This window comes from Cervus elaphus, chromosome 20, assembly GCF_910594005.1.
Source record: "Cervus elaphus chromosome 20, mCerEla1.1, whole genome shotgun sequence".
NCBI lineage: Eukaryota > Metazoa > Chordata > Mammalia > Artiodactyla > Cervidae > Cervus > Cervus elaphus.
The window spans coordinates 46,896,708-46,921,071 of record NC_057834.1 but is presented as its reverse complement, the minus strand read 5'-3'; the positions used below and the strand labels follow the sequence as shown (position 1 = coordinate 46,921,071).

The 24,364-nt window shown below is 44.4% G+C and overlaps 1 non-coding gene across 1 annotated transcript; it reads right to left on the bottom strand.

The window, feature by feature from the left end:
* Positions 1 to 13,200: 13,200 nt before the first annotated feature.
* LOC122678589 lies at positions 13,201 to 13,323 on the bottom strand. Its single transcript, XR_006336241.1, has one exon. It is a non-coding gene; the product is annotated as a small nucleolar RNA SNORA26 (small nucleolar RNA).
* Between the last annotated feature and the right edge of the window lie 11,041 nt (positions 13,324 to 24,364).

The window sequence follows — 24,364 nt, the reverse complement described above, 5'->3', positions numbered from 1 at the left end:
GAGTTGACCTTCCCCCTGCCCCCCACACAGCCTTAGACACGTTCACTGTACACACACGCTGACTTTGCCGTTTCCCCGCAGTTCTTCCACTATCCTCCGCACCCTCTCCTTTCCCACACCCCCTCAGTCCCTCCAAATAACTCTTCTAAAAAAATATCCAACAAAATGTCATGAAAATTTCCGTAAGGAGGGAAGTGGCTCGCTAGGAACAGGACCACTTCGCTGCAAGATTTACATAAACCAACCCCATTCGGGACCTCTAAGGCGGCTCCTCTTCTTCAACCCAACCCACCCCTGTGGAGATGACCAGTGGCGAGTCCCCTGTGACGGGAAGTGACGTCATGACTTCATCAACGTTAGCAATCGACATAGTTACAACGATAGAAGAGACCTAGGGCGTCTTTGGTGGCTCAGGCGGTAAAGCGTCAGTTTACAATCCGGGAAACCCGGGTTCGATTCCTAGGTCGCGAGGATCCCCTTAAGAAATGGCTAACCCACTCCAATACTCTTGTCTGGAAAAATCCATAGATGTCGGATCCTGGTAGGCTACAATCTATGGGCTTGCAAAAAGTCCAACACGACTGAGCATATAACCTTCACCGTTTAAATGTGACATACACGGGTTTTTATTTCTTTGCACTTTAAAATTTTTATTTTTTATTTGGGTATAGCCAGTTAAAATGTTGTGGTAGTTTCAGGTGAATAGGGAAGGGTTTCAGCCAAACACATACATGGAGATACGGATGGATTTTGCCAGCCTCCTCGGAGTCTGACCCTTCGGGCTGGATTGCACGCCGAGGAGAGAAATTTAGGGATCGTGTGTTACACTGATGCAAAAGTTTTTAAGTAATAAATAAGTTGTAAAAACATGTCAGGAAGCAACAGTTAGAACTGGACATGGAACAACAGACTGGCTCCAAATAGGAAAAGGAATACATCAAGGCTGTCTATTGTCACCCTGCTTATTTAACTTATATGCAGAGTACATCATGAGAAACGCTGGGCTGGCAGAAGCACAAGCTGGACTCAAGATTGCCGGGAGAAATATCAATAACCTCAGATATGCAGATGACACCACCCTTATGGCAGAAAGTGAAGAACTAAAAATTCTCTTGATGAAAGTGAAAGAGGAGAGTGAAAAAGTTGGCTTAAAGCTCAACATTCAGAAAACTAAGATCATGGCATTCGGTCCCATCACTTCACGGGAAATAGATGGGGAAACAGTGGAAACAGTGTCAGACTTTATTTTTGGGGGCTCCAAAATCACTGCAAATGGTGACTGCAGCCATGAAATTAAAAGACGCTTACTCCTTGGAAGGAAAGTTATGACCAACCTAGATAACATATTAAATAACAGAGACGTTACTTTGCCAACAAAGGTCCGTCTAGTCAAGGCTCTGGTTTTTACAGTGGTAATGTATGGGTGTCAGAGTTGGACTGCGAAGACGGCTGAGCACCAAAGAATTGATGCTTTTGAACTGTGGTGTTGGAGAAGACTCTTGAGAGTCCCTTGGATTGCAAGGAGCTCCAACCAGTCCATCCTAAGGGAGATCAGTCCTGGGTGTTCATTGGAAGGACTGATGTTGAAGCTGACACTCCAGTATTTTGGCCACCTCATGCCAAGAGTTGACTCATTGGAAAAGACTCTGATGCTGGGAGGGATTGGGGGCAGGAGGAGAAGGGGACAACAGAGGATGAGATGACTAGATGGCATCACCAACTCGATGGACATGAGTTTGAGTAAATTCCGGGAGTGGGTGATGGACAGGGAGGCCTGGCGTGCTGCAATTCATGGGGTCGCAAAAAGTCAGACACGACTGAGAGACTGAACTGAACTGAACTGAAAACAGTGAATAGAAATACAGAGACAAAATAAAAGCATATGTATATTTCATGTGTGTAAACATACAGATTTCGGGTTACATCTCAAAGTGCTACTCCGTGGACTTGTTTTCTGTGCAGATTCTTCCTGTTTCATTCTGAGGATATCCCAAGGACCATGGTTTTCCTTTGCTTACCATACAGAATACAAGAAATGAGGACTCTGAAATAGAAACTGATGACTAAAATAAGGGCAAGAAAGATGACGTGAGAGAGTGAGGTTTGCTTGGAGAGTGAGGTTTGTCTATTTGTTTTCTCTTACTGCAGAAGACTGGGTTAGACCTGAGGGCGGAGAATTGGGAGGCTGGAGAAGACAGCCAACTTGTGTTTTCCGACCAGAGAGCAAAGGGAAATGGAGTAACTTGATCCTTGAGGTGCCTTTGGTTTAAGGGGGAAGGTGACTTCTGGAAAATCTTGGGGCGAACAGCAAAGGAACTCAGCATGCAGTTAACTTCCACGAAGAATCTTGCTTTCTGCCTCCTTCCCCCCACCCCCATTTCTATCTCTGCAATATCAGAAATAGATTCTGGCTCTTTTCATGTGAGATAAACTTAAATCCAGGGCTAGTAATACCTTAGAGAATCTCCAAAGAACTGGAGAATGAATTTATACAAACTGGGAGGAAGAAAAAAGGCTGATGAAAGCGAGCACACAAACCAAATGGAAAGGACACTGGTGCCTTCTGCTCAGTGACAAACCCTCTAACTGCACAGCTGACCCTGTTGGGCCTGGGCACCAGACACCACCCGTGGTTCCATGAATTCTGCTGCCCCTGGTTGGTGTTCAACTAAAGATCATGTGGTGGGGGGATTCTTCTGTTGTAGTGGCCAGAAAGAATTTTCCCAGGGCCCACTCCTGTGTCTCTCACCTCCTATTAAATGCTGGAGTATTTGTTACTTGTAGGGAGTGGCCAGTTCCTGGTAATAGATCCACATCTTAGCCCCTCAGAAAACTAAGTGTGTGATCCTCAGAAGTTGCAGAATATGGAAAATTCCTCATCAAGGGAAAGGGGTGTTCAGATAGTAGTTGATCAAGATATAACAAAGGAGAACCCTGCAGCTAGCCCAGTGAAGAACAGTATAAATTCAGTGCCCCATTTGACACAGTGCAACCCTGTGTCAAATAGACCAGGCATGCACAACCCTGTCTTGGAGCATACTAGACATTTATCCCTGAGTGCAAGCGAGGTTTCAGCCTCTTATATGGGGATGGTTGTACCTCATCCAGTATTATTTACATTTTCTTCACTGAGAATTAAATAGCTTGAAAGTTCCCATTTCTGGGGATAGAGTAATTGGTCTAAAGCTATGGTAACAAATTCCCACCATAACTGGTTTTAAATATTCTTTATTCACCGAGGTCCACTGTAGGAGTTTTCTATTGCTACTGTTACATGTCACTACATATTTAGTGCCTTAAAACAACACACATTTCTTATCTTATGATTCTGGAGGTCAGAAGTTCAAGATGCATCTCCCTGGGCTAAAATCAATGTGACAGTTGTGTTGTGGTGGTTCTTTGAGATGCTAGGGGAGAATCCGTTTACCTTGTCCAGCCTCTAGAAGATGCCCACATTCTACTCTCATGGGCCACTTTCATCTTCAAAGCTAGTTACAACTGATCAAGTTATTCTCACAACACATTATTCTGACACCAACTCTCTTTCCTCCCTCTATATGACCTTTGTGATTCCATGCAGTGCCCATCTCCAGATCTTTAATTTAATCACACTGCAAAGTCTCTTTTGCCATGTCAAGTAACATAATCACAGATTCCAGGGACCCGGATGTGGACATCTTTGGGGAAGCATTAGCCTGCCACCGCAGCCAGAATCCTCAGTGACCATATTTCTGCTCCCTTCTGAAACTCATCCAGGTGCAAGAAAGTCAGTTCACGGCTTCTGAGCATCAGCCAGTCAACAGCTGTGCCCTGAGCTCAGGCACTAGAGTCAGAGAGAGAGAGAGAGAAGGAGAAAGTCTATGGGGAGATGAATCTGAGTAGCCAGTGCCTGGGAAGTTCCTAGGGACTAGAGCTGAAAGCTGCAAATGCCTTCATGGGGGAAGAAGGCTGGGGAGGGTGTTAGGAACTGAATGTATATCACCACCACCAGCACCCACCACCACCTAATTCATATGTTGACCCCTAATCCCTGTGGGGCTGTATTTGGAGAAAGCATTTTGAGGAAGATGTTGTTCAGTCACGTCCACCTCTTTGAGACCGCTGTGGTCTTCAGCATGCCAGGCTTCCCTGTCCTTCACATCTGGAGATTGCTCAAACTCATGTCCGTTGAGTCGGTGATGCCATCCAACCATCTTGTCTTCTGTTGTCCCCTTCTCCTCCTGCCCTCTATCTTTAAGGAAGTAATTAAGGTGGCTCAGACGGTAAAGCGTCTGCCTACAATGCAGGAATGTGGGTTTGATTCCTGGGCCGGGAGGATCCCCTAGAGAAGGAAATGGCAACCCACTCCAGTACTCTTGCCTGGAAAATCCCATAGCCGGAGGATCCTGGTAAGCTACAGTCCACGGGCTTGCAAAGAGTCAGACACGACTCAACGATATAACTTTCACTTGCATAAGCTTAAATGAGGCCATAGCCTTGGGGTCCTGATCTGATAGGATTAGTGTCCTTGTGAGAAAAGAAACCAGAGAGCTTGGGCTCCTGCCCTACCCCAGCTCAACCACAGAGAAGAAGCCCAGAGAGGGCCCAGTGGGAAATCTGCTCTAACATTTGCAAGCCAGGAAGAGCGTTTGCATCATAAATTGAATTGACATGACATGACAGGAATGTGACATGAGTCTTTATCTTGGACAACCAGCCTCCAGAATGTGTGAAAACAGACTGATAGTTAAGCCACCCAATCTATGGTAATTTTGTATGGCTTGCCTGAGCTGACTAATACAGGAGGTTGCTTAACCATTGGCCTGAGAATCTTCTCCTACCTGGGCCTTTGTGGGATCTGCCCCAATTTTGTTCATTTCCTGTAATTAGTACTCACAGCCTGCTTTCCCTTGTTGAGGCTTATCTGTGACTTTAGAATGAGAATTGATCACCTGGTTTAGGGTTTTATAGTATAAGTTATTCCATGTAACAATAACCTGCACAAAGGAGTTGGTTTTTTGGTTTTTTTTTTTTTTTTGTAAACAGTTTTTGCATCTTCCCAAATATCAACCTGGCATGTTTTGAACAGCCAGATTGAGATTTTTGCAGAGTGACCCCATGAGAACATGTGGCCGGCATTTCCTCTTCTCCTGGGAGATTTCTGTGGTTTGGACTCTCCAGAGCCACAGACTAGGGTTTGGGTGCTGGTGAGGAATCTGTGGCTAGCTCTAAGGAGACCTAGGCAAAAAAGAAAAAATCCCTAGAATCAGAGCATGGAAGGGGGCTGGAGGGGGATGTGATAAGAGGCTGCTCTTATGGGAATCAAGGGGGTTGGAGGATGAAAGAGGTGGTTGGGCATGTGTAACTGTCCACCATGAGGTCAGGAGAAGTTCAAGAGAGAGCAGCTGCTAATCTGGGACCAGGACTAGAACTTTCTTTGCCATTCAGGCTCTGGTCATCTTCCTCCTTACTCTGCCTCTGTTTTCCCCTCCTCCTACTTTAGAATTGACAAGGAAACATATTATCCCTTAAACTTTCAGAAGGTAAGACAGTCCTATTGACATTTTGATTTTAGTCTAATGAGAACTTTGTTGGCCTCCAACAAAATTGGAGATAATAAAAGTGTGTTCTTTTAAGGTAATAAAAGTGTGTTCTTTTCAGAGGCTAAACTCATGGTCACTTATTACAGCAGACATAGAACATCAGTTCGATGTGTCTGTTACATTCACTTTAGAAGTTATAAGATGGGGGACATAATGAACCCTGTATGGATCTGCAGGTTGTCTGCTGACAGGTCAAGCAATATTGGTACTTCTTTGAAGCATTTCATTAAGTGTCTTTTTTCCTTTCTGTTTTTTTCCCCTCAAGGACTCTCACCCTATTTCCTGCACAGTTGGAACATGGTTCTCATTTACAGCAAATTGGAAGACATTGGTGATGACACAGGTTGATTTCATTTGTTTTAGAATGGGTTCTAACATGTAGAGGGAAATAATATAATTTATGAAAAGTTAAATATTGTAGAATACTCCATCTTAAAGATACACTTTTTTGCAACTTTTTTTTTAAAATTAGGGTGAAGCACTACCTTTCAAAGGGTGAAACACAAAATAGCTTTTAGGAATTTTCCCCAAAAGTAATTTGTGATTTGATCCTGACCAGGTCTGAAATTTACATGATTCATATGCTGTTGTTTTTGTAAATTCTTTGTCCACAAAATGAAGTTTTTTAAAAGCATTACTTGAGTCCTCCATTAATTACTGATTATATCATCAATTCCTAGTGTCCCCTGCAACACTTTGATGAAGGAAAAATTTCTGGGATGCTTGAATAACCACAGAGCAAAAGATACTCCAATTTTACTACTTTATCTTAAAATAATAGTTCATATCTTGGCTGACTTTTCACCCATTCTGCTGATTCTGCCAGTGAGTTCCTCTATAGTGACAGCCAGAGGTGCTGATGGAAAATATATAATTAGCTAAGTGTAAAAAGCAGAAGTTGAGGTCTTTCCATCTACTTCAAAAAGGGGGCATGTCTCTGTACCTCAGGGCTGAGTCTCTTGAAGGATCGTTTTGTAATTGGTGGTAGGGGTGGTGAGTTTTTTTGTTCATGTTGTTGCTTATTTTATTTTTCAACTGTTACTAGGAATTAACTGTGGAATGAGTGCTTGATTTTAATTCTGGAAGGCAAAAGAATGTAACGAAGGACATTTTCCAAGGAATGTTTGAAGATCTTCATGTTAATTTGTGGTTCAACGAATCTACTTTTTAATTAAAGATATTTAATTAAAAGAGAACAAACTTATATATGGGTTTGAATCAGTGTTATAGAACAATAGGTCTTAAACTGTGATCTACAGCTTACCCACATCAGAAACATATGGTTGTGTTTATGTGAAAAATTCAGACTCTAGGACTCCACACCAACTAAATCTCTGGGAAATGGAAGCCAGGAAATATATTCTCGCTAAATAGACCAGAAATAGGAGGCCCTGGGCCTCTCCTACTGCTTCCGTGGGCCTGAGGAGCTGAGCCTGTGTTCCAGGTGCTCCTGTGGGTGGTGGTTAATGCAGATGGACTCCTCTAGGCCCTGGGGCAGATTCCAGATTTCACCAAGATGTTCCTTTAGCAGGTCAGCCCCTGCAGCCACCTAGCAGGACAGGAGGAGGTGGGGATGGAGCACCCTGGTCACTCGTGGGGCCCACACTGGGGGTGGGGCTCGGCCAGCAAAAATCCCAAAGATCACCATCCTCTCTCACACAGACATCCAGAAGTTTAGGTGAGCTTGCTTGAAGAGTAAACTGGCTTCAAACACAGGACAGGTGATGCTAAGCAAGCCCCAGTGGCCTCCTCCCATACAGGGTATGTGTAAGGGAGTTGTAATACATGGCCAGTTACCTGGGCAACTGGTAGGTGTAAGGCATTTCCCATTGTCTAGAAAAATAACTGAAGGCTGTGGATCTCGGTCTAGACCCTAGACAGGTGTGACCTTTGCCTGAGTTGACTTGAGGGTACTAGGGAGGCGCTCAATTAAGCTTAATTCCTCTCCTTGCACTGACCCTTGACTGAACATTCCTTCACAAGGAACAATGCTCTTCCTCCACCCTTAGAGAGAAGGCCTAAGGTAAAAGTGGGTATCTCATGGACTTCCCTGGTGGCCCCGTGATTAAGAATATGCCTGCCAATGGAGGGGACATGAGTTTGATACCTGGACCAGGAAGATTCCACATGCTGCAGGGCAACAAAGCCCATGCGTTCACCACAGCTAGTGAACCTCATATGCTCTAGAGTCCTGGCTCCATAACAAAAGAAGGGACCACAATGAGAAGCCTGTGCACCATAACTAGAGAGTAACCTCCACTTGCTGCAACTAGAGCAAGGTCCTGCATAGCAATGAAGACCCAGCACAGCCAAAAATAATAAATAAATAAAGTTTAAACTGTTAGTACCTCATGTCAACTCATCCTGTGTGGTTAATGATTGGTTCTCAACAATTCCCTGAAATCACTTTTATTATGGAAGGAAGAAAGCTCCCTGAACTTTGCCAAAGAGATCTGTGATGTGGTCTTTGGGAGCAAAAATGATTGTACTGATGTCTGCTATTTAATGTTTCAACTAACCATCCCTTGCCTCATCAAGGCTATTGCCTTTGGTTGCTAAAGTTTTGAATACTTGCCATCTCCAGTCCTTTCAGCAGGTAATCCAGGTGAATTTGCTTTTCCAAAGGAGATTGGCTGATTCTATGTCCTGTTATTTGCAAACAGACCTTAAAATGCCTTTTCTTAGCTCTTCTTCCTGCAACCCTGATTTGGAAGTGCCAGTTCAATCTCAGTCACAATTATCTACTCCTCCATAAATGGCTGCACCTGTGTTTGCATAAAAACATCTCTAGTATGACATTATCTTTGTCTGTATGGCACTGAAGTAGGAATCTGACAGCTGATTAGAGATTTGGAAAAAACACTCCAAAGAAAAGAACAAAAGATGCAGGAAAGAGCAGTGGGTGGGGTCCTAATGACAGACTCCATCAAATGCCTCATTTTACCTGAGGACAGCCTTTTTCTGAGAATCCCAGTTCTCTTCTGTTGGAACTGGGCTGCATCCCAGCATTCACCTGTGTGATGCGCCTCTCCACCAGGTGGAGACCAGGGAGCTAGGAGTTAGAAGGAGAGTTTGAATTGGGTTGGTACACAGGGCACGTTTATGGGGTTAGGATCTGTGTAGAAACAGCCCCACATTCTGTTATAACTCTTGATGATGGAAGATGTTCTGTGAATGTTGGCACCTGGCATTCTGGAAGGGTCTGAGAGTGGGCTGCGAGGGGACCAGGGTGCAGGGACCGAGAAGGATGTGATGAGAGCACAGAGGTAGTCACTGACTCGCTCACACCCTGCTCCGCCCCGAGGCCCAGGGTGGGGAGGATGAGGGGTGCACTTGGAAGGACTTGGCACTGCTAGGGCCCTTCCTTTTCCTCACTCTGTGAGCAGGGTCTAGAGGAGAAATGGAGGAGGATGCCCTGGTAGAAAAGAGGTGGATCCTAAATGAGACTTCATTTCACAGGCTGACCCACTCAGCTTTGTGTTTACCTGTGGGTTTGGAGTGAAGCTGGCACATGGAGGAGCCTGAGGATAGGTCTCCAGTTATGCTCACTTCTTGAGGTCTCATCATGTACCACTGGCCACTGCTGCCCAGTTCTGTCCTGGAAGAGAGTGGGGTTGGGCAGGGTTGGGAACCATGCTACAAAGAAGACATTTTCCCTTGAGAAGCCACCTTGACAAGGGACTTGTTTTACTTAAGCTGAGTCATGCCTGTTGCTGCTAGGACTTCAAGGTCTTCATTCTCGGCCATTTGTTTAATGTTGGGGCTTTTTCCTTCATGAGAACCTCCCTGGAATTTTTGTCTGAAATGCAGTTTCTCGAGTCCTATCCCCAAGTTTACAACAGGTCCTGTAGTGTCTCTGGTGTAGATTTCCTATACTGTGCAGCCAGCCCCCAGGGATTGGGACCTGTCTCCTGTGTGATATCACAGTTAATCATCAAGGTTAGTACTACTTTCTCCATTTTACATGATACATTCTTCTCCATTATACATGAGATCCATATGCTCATAGAGGGTAATGAAATCACCATGCAAAGCAGACTTGGTATTTTGGGGGAGTTGGAATTTGCATCTTGGACTTCTGTCACCAGGGCTGTGCTTTCATTGTTTTCACATAGACACAGGGTAGGATCGGTGGAAATCGGGTAGGGACCAGAAGACCTCAGTAAGAGTTAGTGATTCCTGGTAACTAGTATGGATCTGCTTGACAAGTATTTACTGAATATTCTATGTGGCAGGCTTTGAAGAGACTTTGGGTGGAGGGTTGACTAAGGCCCAGAGAAGGCCTGGCTCTCAGGAACATGGCCTCTAGCACAGGAGCCAGATGCTTTACAAAGAAGCACATCTAATTTTAAAATACAGACTGTGACGTATTCAACATTCATGCATTCCTTGGTCCCACTGTGTCCACCAAGTTGGTAAACACAGTATAAATATGGGACTACTGGGAGGAGTTTGGGCTTCTGGTGATTCAGATGGTAAAGAATCTGCCTGCAATGCAGGAGACCTGCGTTCAATCCCTGGGTCAGGAAGATACCCTGGAGAAAGAAATGCCAATTATAAATACAGGACTATTGAAAACAGATGAAATTCTTTTGGGGAAATGTCCATCAGGTATTTTTATTTTAAGAAGGAAAATAAGAAGTATGTTTGATCAAATGTCCCCTGAAATTTAGCCATGGGTTCCTGGTGCTTTTGGATACAAAAACTTGTTGTCAAGGTTTGTGCGGCAGCTATGCTGCCTAAGGGTGTGGGAATTTAGGCAAAATCTCCACATCTCTCTGGGCCTCAGTTTCCCCATCCATAAGAGAAGGTTATTCCAATTCTCCAAATTCCTTTCCTGCTGATTTTTTTCTGAGTGCATAAGAGACTGAGATGCATGTTAAACGTGCACTGGGATCTGCAGCCAAGACCTGATCTTGGTTCCTTCTCTGTGTGTCTACTATAGGAGCTTCAACTGGGCCCACACACTGGAAACACAGAGAGGAGAGAGGGGATGGAAGAAAGGAAATCAGCAGGTTCGGAGGATGAGAAAACCCAAAGAAAAGCAAGGTAATGGTCGAGGAGCTGTTTGCCAAGGGAGGTGAGGATAAGGGCAAGCTGAGCTTGGAAAGTTCAATAGGAAGTGAGGAATGCACAGCATCATGAAAGTTCTCAAGGAGCAACCTGAGCTGAGCAGGAAGGACCAGGAGAGTAACTTAGTCCACAGTGAACTTGTGCACCTGCCGAGGAGATCCACACGACGGATCCAGTTGGCTTATACTGCTAGGAGCACCAATTCCAGGAGGAGGATGAGGTCTATACTGCTGGGAGCACCAATTCCAGGAGGAGGATGATGAGACCCTGAGGCTCTGCCCTAGACCCCCAGCCTGAAACGTGGAAGCACCCACACGTGGATGTCCTCCAAGTAAGTGTGCAATAAGGTGGATAAATGGTGTTTGGAGAAAATTAGAGATCTTCATTCTTATCAGGGGCCAGGATAATGGGACTCATTTCTGAAGCAGAGATGGTAATAATATTCTTCTGCATTTACAATTTTGAGGCTTTACGCACATCATCTCTTAACTATATGTTGAGTGCTTAATTTGCAGACAAGAAAGAGTATGTATACTGTTCCATTGTATAAATTTGTTAAAAAGGCAAATTCATCTAAACTGGCAATGGTTCCTTGGGGCTAAGAGTTGAGGGCATGATGCACTGCAAAGGGGGACAAGGAAAGTTGTGACCAATGGAAACACCCTGCATCTTGATTCTGGCTGTGGTTTCCATAGTGTATACATCTATCAAAATGCATTTAGTTGTATATTTTTAAATGGTGCAGTCAAGAGGACTCATATAAAAATCTACCATGTTTCTCCATACCAGCAATATTAGGAAATGAAATTCAGTAAAACATAATAGAGAGAAACATCCATGATCATTTAATGCTGAAGGATACAGATACTGACGACTCCTGAAATCTATTGCTAAGAGAAATTAAAGAAGACCTAAATAAACAGAAATATACATTATATTAATAGATTGGAAAACAATATTTTCAGAATGTTAAATCCTTGTTCTTCTGAATAGTATTGCAGCTGGCATTTGGGGGGAGGTCTAGTTTTGCAGGCGAATTATAACATGTAAGTGGAAATCAAAGTATGTCAATTAGCCAAGATGCAGAATTAAGTTTGAGGATTTACTCTACTAGATTTCAAAACTCAGGTTAAAACTACAGTATTTAAGACACTATACTGGTGTAAGTAAACAGAACACAAATTGATGAATGAAAGAGGAAAGATAGAAAAGTTACCCACACCCATATTCAGCTTTTTAATAGTCACAAATATGCATCATGGGGTAATGATAGACTTCTCTGAAAAATATCTGTTGTGATAAACAGTATCAAGTGAGAAATTATTAATACATTGGGGAAGTTTTCAGTAGAAATGCAGTATAGGTGAAGGAAACAGCTTGTTGGAAAAATCTGACACAAGAGTGAACTGGAAAATGTGGGCTGGGGTTTCGGAGTAGAAAGGACGCTACCCGGGTGTGGCTCCAGCACTTACAGCAAGGGGGTCTTCGCCCTTTAGAGACCCTCTCTGTGCCTCAGTTTCTTCAACTGCAAAGCAGCAGAGAGTTGTTTTTGGCACCAGTCAATTTTGAACAGTAGAAGTACCATAAATGAAATAATCGTCCCCTCGGATCATGAGGGAGGTCAATGAAATCAGTGGGTAAAACTAAGTGCACACCTGAGTACCTCTAACAAATAGATTCCAGGTCCCGCCTCAACTCGCTGAACCACAGTTGCTTCAGGAGAGGACTGTGCACTTGTCTGGGTGCTAACTCTCCGGGGTGACTCTTACAATGATCAGCTTGGGGACAGAACACACTGAGATGTATATCTTTTACCCAAACACAGAAGTAGGACAGAGCAGAAGCACAGGGGTGTTTCCAATCCAGTGACTAAAGCAGAGAACAATAGGGAGACTCTAGAAATGAAGGACTAGGCCCATCTGACCCCATTTTACTCTTGTTCAGTTTACAGCAGAGACACAAGTCCTTGGGGACACATGCCTGTGGCAGGTGACCATCCACCTTGAGGAAAGTGAGAGGCCGAATTTTTAACTCAGTCTGGTTTTGAGTGAAAGCTAAATTCACCCTTGTTTGCTCATTGATGGGACTAATCTTCTCCAAGCTGCCACTTTCTAAAAAATAAATTGCATTGCTATAAATGCAAACTTCAACAAAGACGTTTGTTAGAAAATTTTATAAATACCCAAGCCACCTAACAAGAAACCAAAAAGTTGGCAAGAGCATTCAATTTCAGGAGAGTTCAGCCCGATAGAGCCCAGTCACTGATAGAAAAGATTCTTGAGTTGAAGGGAAGTGATCCCTTTCTGTCCTGGGACATCCTGCTAAGTTCAGTGGGCTGGGAAAGCAGCTGCCCATTCTAACAGATGGGATTCTCAGTTGGCTCTAGTGGTAAAGAACCCACCTGCTAATGTAGGACACGCAAGAGACATGGTTTTTTGTTTTTCTTTTTCTTTTCAAATCGAAGGTCAAGTTTAAATGTAATGACTTAAGTATTAACTATACACATACTAGTAAGTGCTAAGACTTAAAATCTTCCGTTTCAGTTGTGTGTGACTCCAGACAGGATCCAGAGAGGAGTTCTAAAAATCTCTTCTCTGGGTTTTATGGAGACTTTCTTTACCCTCTTGTGTTAGCCTCTTAAGGCACTGCGTCAGCCTTAAAAGGGCAATGGAAAGGGTGAAGGAGACACGGTATTGATCCCTGGTCAGGAAGATTCCCTGGAGGAAGAAATGGCAAGCCACTCCAGTGTTCTTGCCTGGGAAATTCCATGAGCAGAGGAGGCTGGAGGGCTACAGTCCATGGGATCACAAAGAGTCGGACACGGCCGAAGCAACTTAGCACACACACGTTCTGACAGACGGGCTGCTCTTGCCTCCAGACGGTGTCTGGTGTCCTGAAACACGTCAGCGCTCAGGGAGCCTTTAGAAGGGCCCAGCCCTCACTTCTGCTATTGCTCAGTGCGTAGAAATGGTTCAGTTGACAAAAGGTAGGGCTCTAGGAAAAAAGTCAGGTCACAGAGAAACAGAGGAGTATGAAATGGGACAAAGGAAGGATAAAAACAATAGAATTCTCCTACCTACAAAGTACAAAGCAATAGCTTACTTGCCTTGATAAAATGTTTGGTATTTTTTTAATTTTAACTTTGGTTGAATAAATTTTTTAATGTACTTCTTCTACAATGATGTTACCTTGAATGATTACGATAAAGGAAAGTATCATAATATGTGTGAAATGCCTGACATGGTATCAGTCAATGAACTGTACCTGTTATACACTTCTGCTAGCATGGCAAAATTCATCCCCATTTGACCTCAAGTCAGGTACCTTCTGTGAGCTTTTTTGGTTTCATCCTATTTATAATGAAGAAATTTGACACATTTTTCTTTCTCCCACAGAATGTCAGGCCCCACAGCAACCGGAAAATAGATTCCCTTCAAGCCTTTGCTGCATCTCACATACCAGTTATCACTAAGCATTGAGTTGGAGGATTGTGTGGGGGTGTGGGGAAGATAAGCTTTCATAAATAGTTGTTCCAGTTCTGTATCTTTTACCTTAACATGAACAAATGCTCAGTGACCTGTTGTCACACCCATTTCACCCTCCATCCAGGTTATACCAACTGCTAAACTGAAGAGACAGATGCTATAGGGGTTCCCCAAGTCTCAGACTCACAAGACCCAGGTCGGAAGAGATGCTAGGGAAATGAAGAGTTGGTTCAGACCATCCCTGTCCCAGGGCTGCCTGTCTCTCTTTCCTCAAACTCAGCTTCTATGTCACTGAACACAATACTTATGTTCACTTTGGATCATCATGATCCCCGATCTATGACCTTGAACTTAACCATGGTCTGTATCTGGAATACAACCACAGGTCAATGGCAGGAGGAAAACTCAAAGAGATGGTCAAAGTGTGTGCCACCAACACTGCTCTGGAGCCCTGGTCTGTTCAATATGTGGGTGAACTGAATGAACACAGAAGGATAGCACGAGGCTGTCAGATCTTTCCTAAACAGACAGGTACCCCATTTTTCAGTGGCTCAGTGGTAAAGAATCAGCCGGCAATGCAAGAGACACAGGAGATGTGGGATCGATCCCTGGGTCAGGAAGATCCCCTGGAAGTGGGCATGGCAACCCACTCCAGGATTCTTGGAAGCAGAATCCCCATAGAGAGAGGAGCCTGACGGGCTACCGTCCTGGGATCGCAAAGAGTCAGACAAGAATGAAGTGATGGCACAAGCACACCATGTTTTCTAGGATATACACATAGACTTTTCTAGTCACTTTGACAGCTTGGAAAGAGCTCTTGTGAGGCTACAGTGACATACATAAGTGAAAGTATGAAATGCAGTGTTTAGTAACATTTTTAAAAAAATCAAATAGAACAACCCAGACCCAGAGGAAGAATTTAGAAAGTAGGGATATCAGACTTAAGTTTATTCTGAAGACAACATGCTGCCCAGCAAAGAGAAGAAAATGACATAACAACAGGATGCAGCAAAAGCACTGAGATGGACAAAAAATATATTTAAAAATTATTTATTCACTTAGTATCGTACTTTGATTTGTATCCTACAGTTTTTAGGACACAGACTAAACTGGAGAAGACCCAGAGAAGAAGTTCATCACAGTCTACAAGTTTGATGTCCTTCACTTGTGGAAAAGCCTTAAGATCAGTTTAAAGAGAAGATGAGGTGATATGGTTTGTCCAGTAGTCATGTATGCATGTGAGAGTTGGACTATAAAGAAAGCAAATGGCGAAGAATTGATGCTTTTGAAATGTGGTGTTGGAGAAGATTCTTGAGAGCCCCTTGGACTCCATGGTGATCAAACCAGTCCATCCTAAAGGAAATCAATCATGAATATTCACTAGAAGGACTGATGCGGAGGCTGAAACTCCAATATTTTGGCCACCTGATGCAAAGAACTGACTCACTGGAAAAGACCCTGATGCTGGGAAAGATTGAAAGGGGGAGGAGAAGGGGACGACAGAGGATGGTTGGATGGCATCACCGACTCAGTGGATGTGAATTTGAGTGAACTCCAGGAGTTGGTGATGGACAGGGAGGCCTGGTGTGCTGCAGTCCATGGGGTTGCAAAGAGTCAGACATGACTGAGCAACTGAAGTGAACTGAACTGAACTGAGGTGACTTTGTGACAGCCTGACAGAAATTAAGACCTGCTGGCAAAGTTTTTTTACCATGAATATTTTTATACACAGATGAATGAACAATGGGAACTCAGCTGAGATGGTTTTTGGAAGGAGATAGGTCAGTGGTATCGGAACATATGTAGACAACCCAAGAGTGGCTGCTGAGGGATTGGGTGAATCAGTGGTGATGTCCACAAATGGTCATGGCCTAGGCACCTGGAAGGCAGGGGCCCCCAAGATTCCATGAACCCCTCCCCCTTCTAGTTCTGTTATGGCAACTCCAGATGGTTACCTAGCATGCTGGGTCCCTCTCCTTCACTCCTGTCTTAATCTGAGCCCCACAAAGCACCTGTGGCTCTGAGCTCTGGCATCTTCAACTTCTCTTTGCCGTTGAGAACCCTCTAGTTGTTCCCAACAGTAAGTCAGGAATTCCGTTTTTGTCATCCCTCAGTGCTGATTAAACCAATGTGATTTTGCTTGTTTTACTCCCCCATATATTGGGTATCTCCTCCCCACCCCTGGCTTCTACCTCTTCTACCACATGTCACCATGGCAGTATGTCTTCCGTCTTTATCGGATATGAGGACAGAACGTACCCTCATGGAAATCAACCAGGAGCTTCAGTTGCAGCTAGAAAAGTACAAGCAGGACTTCAGAGACCTCACAGAGAAATTCCTCGTATCCCAAGCTACTGCTTACTCCCTGGCCAATCATCTGCAGAAATACAGTAAGTCCTCGGGATCATGGTCACCAAAGCAATGAATGATCACTGTCTTCCATCTAAGAAACTAAGTCTCTAATATTGGTCTCCTTTTCCCTTAGTCATTTTGAATTCCATTCTGACCACAGTGCAGGAAAGGTAGTAGTGTGGCTCTTTCGCCTTCAGTTCCTGAGGCTGGGGAAACTGAGGCACAAGGAGTGAGGCACTTTTCCAAGTTTTTAGTGATGTGTAGGGTGAGATTCGAGTTAAAATTCCAGACAGTGATTCCTGGTGCCGGCACAGGATTGCCTGTGTCTCTCAGGCACAACTAAGCTGCATTGATTGGAATCTTTTCTATTCTGTATCTGATCCTGCATGCCTCTTGGCTAATGAACTCCATCAGTTCGAGGTTCCCTGAAGTTCCATTGGCAAAGCCCTGTGCTATCTGCACTGGGGTAATGTGTGGCTACACACTGTGAGAAGCAGGGGATATGATTTAAAGGAGCTTAAGGATGAATGTGCTTCTCACTGAAACCATGGTCTCTGTGAGGCCATCATGACACGGACTCCCTTGTGAGAAGGAATCCATGCTTTCTGAGGTGCAGGTTCTCCTTCCTGAGTTCAAGAAAGCCATGTGACTCTGTGGCAAGAATGAAGGTGTTTCTGGTGAAATCAGACAATCTGCACTTTCCCCTCTCTCCCCACTTGAGCTGGTGAAACTTTGGTGATACAGGTTGACCAGGAGTCCAGAGACCCTGAGTCTATGCTATAAGTTGTGTGACCAACATGAAGATGATAGTAAGTGGGCGGAGATCACCAGCCCCAGTAAAAACTCAGGTTGAGTGTGAGTTGGCACTTTGCACCCACAGTCAGCCTGGAAATTGGAATCATTTTTTCCTGTTCAGTAAGAGGGGCCTGGAGTAAGGAAAGAAGTCATGACCAGGGTACATGCACAACAAGGAGATGAGAGGAATCTTGACAACTTGCGTCTGTGTCACTTTCCTACAGTCATTTTCAATGAAGCGATGAGGGAGTCAATGAAAAATGACTGACACAGAGAGACGTAAGAGGTAAAGCCTCCTATTAAGAAAGTGAAATGATGAGCTTTGGGGAAAGGACAAACTAAGTTTTATTTACCCCACTCCTTATGATAGTCACAAAATTCTAGGAAAGACATTGTGAGGCTGGTGAAGAAGAAATGTCTCACCAGGACCCTGGTGTGGAGGTCAGGGTCACCTTTCACACCTCAGCACAGTGTGAAAGACGTGGACTCTGGGCCAGGCTTCCTGGGCTCACATCCCTGGTGGGAACCTTTCTGTGTCTCTGTTTCCTCCTCTGTCCGTGTGGTGCTGTAATAGGAACTCTTGTTTGAGTTGTAGTGAATACTGAGGAAATCTGACAAAGCTCTGACAACAGTGCCTGGCTCAGTGTGAATACACTTAGTTCATAGTTCTACTGTTCCTAATGACACAGGCTTTCTCAGGGTTTGGGCCTATCTCTTTCAGGTCCTTATGGTTTCACGTATTCTATTTCACACCAGTGTGTCCAGGTGAGTTTTATACTTGAGACACCTGTTCATTACTGAGATCCCATCATGAGGGAACCAGCAGTGCTGTAGTCCTAGGAGCCTTCCCGACCCCACAGGACTCGCCACCCAGGCCCACGCTCAGTGTCTCACCTAAGAGGCTGCAGGTCCTGGTTCAGTGGCCCGGGATTCAGGGTCAGTCTCAGGGGATGTGAATTCTGACTTTGCCAAAAGGTAGTTCATCTTGTCAAGTCGTATTCTGTGCCTAGGAACTTCTCTTTCCTCAGCTCTAAAATGGGGAGACACCTCGGTTCAGACGCTGAGGAATCAGATGTGGAAATCTCTCCATAGAGACTGGGGAAGGAGTTACATCCACCACTGAGGTGGCCCATCCTCCTCCCTTGAAGGCAGTGACCACAGCAGCAAGGCCGGCTTTCCCTGATGCAGTGTCTCTCTTTCCTCAGATTGTAAAGCATGTAAGGACATCCTTGAATCCGTGTTGGGGGAGAAGCTGTCAGTTGAGGTGCGGAGTCCAGCAGAGAAGCAGGCAGAGAAGCCAACACTTGATGAAAGGTTGAGGTAAGGAGGGCAGGGATATTCATCACAGGCACAGGGCAGAATGTGATAAAATTGGTGGAGAACACCAGTTTGTGAATTATGGACTCCAGTTGTTATTCAGGAAGTAATTTACTTTGCTTTTAAATAAACTAGTGACTTGAATCCCATCATGAAATTCACTACATTCAAGTGAACCAGTGGCACTTAGCTCATTGACAATGTTGTGCCATCGGTACCTTATTTGCCTTTCGATCACAACCACCTCCTGACTGACTACATCCTGGAATGCTTTCTTGACCCTGTCATTCTTACTTTCTTCCCAATTCACACCAGCTGTATGTGTCGACACTCTATATCTGGCTGTGTGTCATTCACTGGACAATACTTTTTGTTGTCACATTAAAAATACAGAAAATATTTTGTGTATTTTTTAATGAAAATGGGTATGGCCGAGTGAAGAACTGAAGAGACATCTGACTATGACCCCATGGACTGTAGCCCACCAGGCTCCTCTGTCCATTGAAGATTCCAGGCAAGAATACTGAAATGGGTTGCCATTTCCTTCTCCAGTGAATGTTCCCGACTCAGGGATCAAACCTGCATCTCTTGTGTTTCTGAATTGTCAGTCCGGTTCTTTACGAGCAGAGCCACCAGGGAAGACATTAGGTTACCTTTACAGAAGGACAAGATGAATGGAATGTCATGGAATCTCAGAGGAGTACTGAGTACTGTCTGATACAGAGGAAACCGTTGTTTACCTTCTTTCTCTTTGACATAGGCCAGTCATCAGATATGGAGTAGGAAATGGCAACCCACTCCAGTATTCTTGCCAGGATAAGCCAATGGGCAGAAGAAACTGGTGCACTATACTCCATTTGATCGCAAGAATCGGACACGACTGAGTGACTGAACCAGTCATCAGATATGTGCCAGAATTCTATTTCGAGGTCTCCTTAGGGATGTTCTCACAGAAATCCCTAACCGTCTTTCATCTAACTCTTTGCCTTTCACAATTGTGTCTTCTCTTCCACCTAGGACGTGTGACATCCTCATTCGAAGTCAGGCACGAGAGCTGACCCAGCTACGGCAGACACTACGGGATGGGAAAGATGACTCTGTCCTGCTCAAGCAGCACCTCAAGGACCTCCTCACCCACAATGACCTGGACAACCACCAGGGGCAGGGCTTCCGAGAGAGCCTGTCTGAGGGATACCACCTGGCAGAGCGCCTTGCCTGCAAGCTCAGCCCAGGTGAGGGGGCCACAGACCCTGAGAGCACTGATCCTCCCCTAGGTCCCCAGGTGATAAGATGAACACTTCCACTGGGAATGTTTATCAGCTTTCCTGTTTCATATCCTATTTGGGGCTATGTAGGAGCAGGATTGTCTTAGTAAGAGGACAGAGGAGAAATGCACAGGGTGGAAGTCAGTGTATCCCAACGGTCTGCTTCCTCCCTGATGGACCATGGCCACTGGGGAAGGAGGCAACATCCAGCCAGTATTAAAGCACAGAAAGGAGGAGGTGACAGGCAGCTTTTTAGAGTGAATAGAGCCCTAGATGAAGCTTGGAAGTTCCCAGGTTCCATGCTGAGTGTTTTGTTTATAACTGTGTGAGAATGATTGCTTTTCCTTATGTTAGTAACTGTTCTCATCTGTAAAATGGATTGAATAATCTGTTGATGGTAGCTATAGTGATGAAATTTGGGAATATTTACAAATACACTGCAGAAAAGAGAAAGCCCTTCACTTTGTGGTGTTGGATAAGCTACTTGATAGAGTTGGACTTGGTGTTGGGAAAATGGTTTAAACTGGAGCACTCACTTTCCATAGGGAGTTTCCCAGATAACACACAAAAGCGACCTTGAAGAGCCAGGATGTTCCCAGATGGAGGAATGTGGGACGTGGTTGTTCTCCTTAGAGCAAGGACAGCATCTTGTGAGACCTGAGAAGGTTTATAGAGGCTGTGTCATTGGCAGAATTTGTGGCAGGATGGATGATACATTTGTAGAAGTGGAGATGGGAGGTGGACAATGTGAGGTGATATAAGGAAGAAAAGACAATTTAAATGTTTGCCCAATTTCAAGCAGAAGGTGTCCTGCGGATGATCTACCAGTTTAGAAACAGACTGCCTGTTGGGTCAGAAATCCATGCTTGGGCAGCTGTTTAAAGACAATGCATTAAAACTCCCGTACAGTACTGCCTCACACATAGATGTTTATGGTTCTGTGACCAGGAGTCCCTGTGTTTGCAGTGGGTGAAGTAACGAAAAGCTGACTGGGTATTTCCGATTTTGTTTGCAGAAATTGATGAAGGTGAAGATGAAGTCGATGAACAAGCACAAGAAACAGCAACCCCCAGGTGATGATTATCTATCAGTTCAGTTCAGTCCCTCAGTCGTGTCCAACTCTTTGTGACCCCATAGACTGCAGCCCACCAGGCCTCCCTGTCCATCACCAACTCCCAGTGTCTCAAACTCAGCTCATTGACTCGATGATGCCATCCAACCATCTCATCCTCTGTCGTCCCCTTCCCTCCCACCTTCAATCTTTCCCAGCATCAGGGTGTTTCCAAATGAGTTAGATCTTCACATCAGGTGGCCAAAGTATTGGAGTTTCAGCTTCAACATCAGTCCTTCCAGTGAATATTCAGGACTGATTTCCTTTATGATGGACTAGTTGGATCTCCTTGCAGTCCAAGGGACTCTCAGGAGTCCTCTCCAACACCACAGTTCAAAAGCATCACTTCTTCGGTGCTCAGCTCTCTTTACAGTCCAACTCTCACATCCATACATGACTACTGGAACAACCATAGCCTTGACTACATGGACCTTTGTTGGCAAAATAATGTCTCTGCTTCTCAATATGCTGTCTAGTTTGGTCATAACTTTTCTTCCAAGGAGTAAGCGTCTTTTAATTGCATGGCTGCAGTCACCATATGCAGTTATTTTGGACCCCCCCAAAATAAGTCTGACACTGTTTCCTCTGTCTTCCGATCGATTTGCCATGAAGTGATGGGACCAGGTGCCATGGTCTTCGTTTTCTGAATGTTGAGCTTTAGCCAACTTTTTCACTCTCCTCTTTGACTTTCATCAAGAAGCTCTTCAGTTCTTCTTTGCTTTCTGCCATAAGGGTGGTATCATCTGCATATATGAGGTTACTGATATTTCTTCTGGCAATCTTGATGCCAGCTTGTGCTTCATGCAGCCCAGCATTTCTCATGATGTACTCTGCATGTAAGTTAAATAAGGAGGGTGACAACATACAGCCTTGACGTACACCTTTTCCTGTTTGGAACCAGTCCGTTATTCCATGTCCAGTTCTAACTGTTGCTTCCTGACCTGCATACAGATTTCTCCAGAGGCAGGTCAGGTGGTCTGGTATTCCCATCTCTTTCAAAATTTTCCACAGTTTGTGGTGATGCACACAGTCAAATGGAGAAGGCAATGGCACCCCACTCCAGTACTCTTGCCTGGAAAATCCCATGGATGGAGGAGCTGGTAGGCTGCAGTCCATGGGTTCTCTAAGAGTCAGACACGACTGAGTGACTTCACTTTCAATTTTCTCTCTCATGCATTGGAGAAGGAAATGGCAACCCACTCCAGTGTTCTTGCCTGGAGAATCCTAGGGACGGGGGAGCCTGGTGGGCTGACATCTATGGGGTCGCACAGAGTCGGACACAACTAAAGTGACTTAGCTTAGCTTAGCTTACACAGTCAAAGGCTTTTGCATAGTCAATAAATCATGATAGTTGTTTTTTCTGGAACTCTCTTACTTTCCCATTGATCCAACAGATGTTGACAATTTGATCTCTGGTTCCTCTGCCTTTTCTAAATCCAGCTTGAACATCTGGAAGTTCATGGTTCAGGTATTGTTGAAGCCTGGCTAGGAGGATTTTAAGCATTACTTTACTAGCATGTGAGATGAGTGCAATTGTGCAGTAGTTTGAGCATTCTTTGGCATTGCCTTTCTTTGGGACTGGAATGAAATCTGACATTTCCTAGTCCTGTGGCCACTGCTGAGTTTCCCAAATTTGCTGGCATTTTGAGTGCAGCACTTTCACAGCATCATCTTTTAGGATTTGAAATAGCTCAGCTGGAATTCCATCACCTCCACTAGCTTTGTTCATAGTGATGCTGCCTAGGGCCTACTTGACTTCACATTCCAGGATGTCTGGCTCTAGGTGAGTGATCACAGCGTCGTGGTTATCTAGATCATGAAAATCTTTTTTGTATAGTCCTTCTGTGCATTATTGCCACCTCTTCTTCATATCTTCTGCTCTGTGAGGTCCATACAATTCTATTGAGCCCATCTTTGCATGAAATGTTCCCATGGTATCTCTGATTTTCTTGAAGAGATCTCTAGTCTTTCCCATTCTATTTTTTCCTCTATGTCTTTGCACTTATCACTGAGGAAGGCTTTCTTATCTCTCCTTGCTCTTCTTTGGAACTCTGCATTCAAAAGGGAATATCTTTCCTTTTCTCCTTTGTTTTTCACTTCTCTTCTTTTCACAGCTATTTCTACTGCCTCCTCAGACAGGCATTTTGCTTTTTTGCATTTGTTTTTCTTGGGGATGGTCTTGATCTCTGTCTCCTGTTCAATGTTACGAACCTCCATCCATAGTTCATCAGGCACTCTATCAGATCTAGTGCCTTAAACCTGCTTCTCACCTCCACTGTTTAATCATAAGGGATTTGATTTAGGTCATACCTGAATGTCTAGTGGTTTTCCCTACTTGCTTCAATTTAAGTCTGAATTTGGCATTAAGTAGTTCATGATCTGAGCCACAGTCAGCTCCTAGTCTTTTTGCTGAGTGTATAGAACTTCTCCACCTTTGCTGCAAAGAATGTAATCAATCTGATTTTGGTGCTGACCATCTGGTGATGTCCATGTGTAGAGATTTCTCTTGCGTCGTTGGAAGAGGGTGTTTGCTATGACCAGTGCATTCTCTTGGCAAAACTCTATTAGCCTTTGCCCTGCTTCATTCTGTACTCCAAGGCCAAATTTGCCTGTTACTTTAGGTGTTTCTTGACTTCCTACTTTTGCATTCCAGTCCCCTATAATGAAAAGAACATCTTTTATGGGTGTTGGTTCTCGAAGGTCTTGGAGATCTTCAGAGAACTGTTCAACTGCAGCTTCTTCAGCATTACTGGCCAAGGCATAGATTTGGACTCCTGGGATATTGAATGGTTTGCCTTGGAAATGAACAGAGCTCATTGTGTCCCTTTTGAGAATGCATCCAAGTACTGCATTTTGGGCTCTTCTGTTTCCTATGATGGCTACTCCATTTCTTCTAAGGGCTTCTTGCCCACAGTAGTAGATATAATAGTCATCTGAGTCAAATTCACCCATTCCAGTCCATTTTAGATCGCTGATTCCTAAAATGTCAATGTTCACCCTTGCCATCTCCTGTTTGACCACTTCCAATTTGCCTTGAAACACGGACCTAACATTCCAGGTTCCTATGCAGTATTGCTCTTTACAGCATCAGACCTTGCTTCCATCACCAGTCACATCCACAGCTGACTGTTGTCTTTGCTTTGGCTCCATCTCTTCATTCTTTCAGGAGTTATTTCCCCACTGATCTCCAGGAGCATACTGCGCACCTACCGACATGGGAAGTTCATCTTTCAGTGTCCTATCTTTTTGCCTTTTCATACTGTTCATGGGGTTCTCAAGGCAAGAATACTGAAGTGATTTTCCATTCCCTTCTCAGTGGACCACGTTTTGTCAAAACTCTCCACCATGACCCTTCTCGGCATGGCTCATAATTTCATTGAGTTA